Below are 4,824 nucleotides of genomic sequence, written 5' to 3'. Positions count from 1 at the left end.
GCTTCTTCTAGTCTACTGTTGATGCTTTCTATTGAGTTCTTTATAGCAGTGATGTCATTTTTTATTTCTCCTTGGTTCTTCTTCATTTCCTCTTTATTCTTACACATATTGTTGAATTTGTCTTCCATTCTTTTCATCCACCTTATGGCATTTCTCTGAATTCTTTCTCTGATAGGTTGCTTGCCTCCACTTTGTTTGCTACCTTTTATGGTGGGGCCTGTTTTTCTTTCATCTGTGGGCTGTTTCTTTGTCTCCCCATGATCTCTCTTCTCCGGGTGTTTGGTTATGTAGTTCTCTCTCTGCTTTCCATGAGGAGGCTCAAGGCTTGTCTTAGTCCACGTATTCGTGCTGCTTGAGATCTGGTGTTCCTGAATTTGTAGCTGGTTCCTGGTGCCATGGTTGCAGGATATCTGTATGTATACGCTTCCAATATCAGCCACTAAAGATGGTGTGGTCTCCACTGCTGAGCTGGTTACTCTGGGAGAGATTTCAGCAGCAGTGGAGGCTGCCCGGTTAGGGGAGCCTGATCCAGCAATCTCCAACAGTCCCCTGGAGTATAGCTATCGCTCACCCACAAATTTACACTCTCGGTACGTCCACACACTCTCCTTTCATTCTCTCACTCTCACACTGTCTTGCAGTCTGCCTTCCCATCAGCAGTCACCTTCTCCTCCTTCAGAAATATTCTTTTTAATAATGAACAAGCTTATGCAAATCAATTCAACAATTCAGTTGAAATTAAACTAATGTAGGAACTTAGATATAAAAAATTCTTTTAAAAAAAATCTCTGTTGTTGAAAGTATTACATAGGTCCTCCTTTTTCCCACATTAACCTCTTCCACCCCTTTCTCATCCTCTCCCCACTCCAGGTCCTCACCACCCCATATACATAAGGTTATCTATATATATGCATTGAAGATTATTGGTTGATCTCTTCCCATCCACCCTCCCCTGCCTTCCCTCTGAGGTTCAACAGTCTGTCCATGCTTCTATGACTCTGTGTCTATTTTTGATCATCAGTTTATCTTGTTCATTAGATTCCACATATAAGTGAGATCAAATGACACTGATCTTTCTAAGACTGGCTTATTTTGCTTAGCATAATGCTCTCCAGGTCCATTCATGCTGTTGCAAATAGTAAGAGTTCTTTCTTTTTTATTGCCATGTAGTATCCCATTAATATATATCATAGTTTTTTATTCACTCATCTGCTTATGAGCTTTTAGGCTGTTTACAACTCATATATTGTAAATTGCACTGCTATGAACATAGGGGTGCATATATTCTTTCTGATGAGTGTTTCATTTTTCTTATGATATATTCCTAGAAGTGGGATCACTGGGTCAAATGGGAGGTCAATTTTTAATTTCTTCATGAAACTATATACTATTTTCCATAGTGGCTACAGTAGTCTGCATTTCCACCAGCAGTGTACTAGTGTTCCCTTTTCTGCGCAATCTCGCCAACACTTGTTGTTGGTTGACTTCTTGAAGATAGCCATTCTGACAGGTGTGAGGTGATATCTCATTTTTATTTTGATTTGCATCTATCAGATGATTAGTGACTTTGAGCATTTTTTCATATGTATCTTGGGTTTCTGTATGTTCACCTTGGAGAAGACCTTCACCCTTTTTTAATTGAATTGTCTATCTTCCTTTTGTTAAGTTGTATGAGTTCCCTGTATATTTTAAATATTAACACCTTATCAGATGTATCATTGGCAAATATGTTCTCCAATGTGGTGGGGTCTCTGGTTATTTTTTATTATTTAAAGTATTACATATGCGTCCTCATTCCCTGATTGACACCCCCCCTGCCACTCCCACAACCCATGACAAGTCCCCACTGGCCCAGTATCTGTGTCCATTGGTTATGCTAATATGCATGCATACAAGTCCTTTGGTTGATCTCTTACTGCCCTCCCTCCCCGCCTGCACTCTGAGGGTGGAAGTTCTGTTCAGTGTTTCTTTGTCTCTGGATCTACTTTTGTTCATCAGTATATGCTGTTCTTTATATCCCACATATGAGTGACATCATTTGATATTTATCTTTCTCTAACTGGCTTATTTCACTTAGCATAATGCTCTCCAGGTCCATCCATGCTGCTGCAAATAGTAAAATTCCCTTCCTTTTAACACCAGCTTAGTATTCCATTGTGTAGATGAACCACAGTTTTTTAATCCACTCGTCTGGTCATGGGCCCTTAGGCTGCTTCCAAATCTTAGCTATTATTAAATTATGCTGCTATGAACATAAGGGTGACTATGTCCTTTCTGATTGGTGTTTCTGGTTTCTTGGGATTTATTCCCAGAAGTGGGATTACTGGGTCGAATGGGAGTTCCATTTTTAATTTTTTGAGGAAACTCCATACTGTTTTCCACAGTGGCTGCACCAGTCTGCATTTGCACCAGCGTGCACGAGGGTTCCTTTTTCTCCACATCGTCACCAGCACTTGTCATTTGTTGATTTGTTCGTGCTAGCCATTCTGACAGGTGTGAGATGGTACCTCATGTCGTTTTGATTCGCATCTCTCAGATAATTTGTGACTTTGAGCTTTTTTTCATATTTATCTTGGCCTTATGTATGTCCTCTTTCTAAAAATGTCTGTTTAGGTACTTTGGCCATTTTTTGATTGGATTGTTTATCTTCCTTTTGTTAAATTGTATAAGTTCTCTATAAATTTTGAAATTAAAACCTTATCTGAAGTAGAATTGGCAAATATGTTCTTGTTGTTTTGTTGATGGTTTCATTTGCTGGGCAAAAGCTTTTTATTTTGATGTAGTCCCATTTGCTTATGTTCTCCTTAGTTTCCATTGCCCTAGGAGCTGTATCGGTAAAGATATTGCTATGACATATGTCTGATATTTTGCTGCCTATGGGGTTTTCTAAGATTTTGATGGTTTCCTGCCTTACGTTTAAGTCCTTTATCCATTTTGAGTTTATATTTGTATACGGTGTAAGTTGGTGATCTAGTTTCATTTTTTTGCATGTATCTGTCCAATTTTCCCAGCACCATTTATTGAAGAGGCTGTCTTGACTCCATTGTATGCTCTTGCCTCCTTTGTCATATACAAATTGAGCATAATGGCTTGGGGTTAATTTATGCGTTCTCTGTTCTGTTCCATTGATCTATATGTCTGTTCTTGTGACAGTACCATGCAGTTTTGAGAACCATGGCTTTCTAATATAGCTTGATATCTGCTATTGTGATCCCTCCAACTTTGTTCTTCTTTCTCAGGATTGTTGTGGCTATTTGGGGTCTTTTTCTTTTTATTCCATATGAAAGAAATTATTCTTAAAGTATCATTTTAGATACTTTGTTCTAGGTCTGTGAAATATGCCATTGGTATTTTGGTGGGGATTGCATTGAATCTATAATTGCTTTGGGTAGTATGGACATTTTAATGATGTTGATTCTACCAATCCATAAAAACGGTATGTTCTTCCATATGATTATGTCTTTCTCTATCTCTTTTTTCAATGTCCTGAAGTTTTCTGAGTACAGGTCTTTTACCTCCTTTGGTAAGTTTATTTATATATATCTTAATTTTTTTGTTACAATGGTAAATGGGATTGTTTTGTAAGTTTCGCTTTCTGTGAGTTCATTATTGGTGTATTAAAAAGCCATAGATTTCTGGGTGTTAATTTTGTATCCTGCTACAATGCCAAATTTATTTATTAAGTCTACTAGGTTTTTTATGGAATTTTTGGAGTTTTATCTGTACCGTATCATGTCACCTGCAAATAATGACAGTTTAGCTTCTTCTTTTCCAATTTGGATGCCTTTTATTTCTTCTTCTTGCCTAATCGCTATGGCTAGCACTTCCAGTACTATGTCAAGCAGGAGTGGTGAAAGTGGGCATCCCTGTAATGTTCCTGTTCTTATGAGAAATAGTTTTAGTTTTTACCCATTGAGCATGATGTTGGCTGTAGGTTTGTCACATAAGGATTTTATTATGTTGAGGTATGATCTCTCTATTCCCACTTTGCTGAGATTTTACCAGGAAAGTGTGTTGGATTTTGTCAAATGATTTTTCTGCATCCATTGATATGATTATGTGATTTTTGTCTCTCAGTTTGTGTATGTGATGTGTGGATATACTGATATTGTACCATCCTACCATCCCCAAAATAAATCCCATTTGGTCATGGTGTATGGTCTTTCTAATGTAATGCTGGATCTAATTTGCTAGAATTTTGTTGAGGATTTTAGCATCTGTGTTCATCAGTGATATTGGCCTGTAGTTCTCTTTCTTTGTAGTGTCTTTATCTGGTTTTGGAATTAGGGTAATTCTGGCTTCATAGAAAGAGCTTGGAAGTGTGTGTTCCTTTTGAATTTTGTGGAATAGTCTGAGGAGGATAGGTTTTAGTTCTTCTTTGAATGCTTGGTAGAACTCCCCTGTAAAGCCTTCTGAACCAGGAATTTTGTTTGCTGGAAGATTTGTCATTACTGCTTCAATTTCATAAGTAGTTATTAGCCTATTCAGGTTTTTTTATTCTTCCTTATTGAGTTTTGGTAGCTTACATTTTTCTAAGAATATATCCATATCTTCTAGATTGTCCAATTTGTTGGAGTAGAGTTGTTTGTAGTATTTTTTTGTTTTGCAATCCTTTGTATTTCTCTGGGGTCCATTGTAACTTTAACTCTTTCGTTTGTAATTTTGTTCATTTGGGTACTCTCTCTTTGCTTCTTGGTGAGCCTGGCTAGAGGTTCATCAGTCTTGTTTATCCTTTCAAAGAAACAGCTCTTGGTTTTATTTATTTAATAAATCTTTATTTTTTAGATTATTAGTTGTTCCTTTTCCCCCTCAAGCTCCCCTCAC

General features: G+C 37.4%; 1 long non-coding RNA gene and 1 pseudogene across 1 annotated transcript in view; one reads left to right on the top strand and one right to left on the bottom strand.

Annotated features, from left to right (window-relative positions):
- The window catches only part of LOC102241156, an 11,641-nt pseudogene extending 8,708 nt beyond the window's left edge, over positions 1-2,933 (bottom strand).
- A 192-nt stretch (positions 2,934-3,125) lies between these two features.
- The window catches only part of LOC106727541, an 8,885-nt gene continuing 7,186 nt past the window's right edge, over positions 3,126-4,824 (top strand). Inside the window, exon 1 of the long non-coding RNA XR_001363772.1 lies at positions 3,126-3,146. This is a non-coding gene — a long non-coding RNA (uncharacterized LOC106727541). The remainder of the gene's footprint in view (positions 3,147-4,824) is intronic.

This window comes from Myotis brandtii, unplaced genomic scaffold (assembly GCF_000412655.1).
Source record: "Myotis brandtii unplaced genomic scaffold, ASM41265v1 scaffold445, whole genome shotgun sequence".
Taxonomy (NCBI): Eukaryota; Metazoa; Chordata; class Mammalia; order Chiroptera; family Vespertilionidae; genus Myotis; species Myotis brandtii.
The sequence above is the reverse complement of the archived record's forward strand: the minus strand, read 5'-3'. Positions and strand labels throughout refer to the sequence as shown.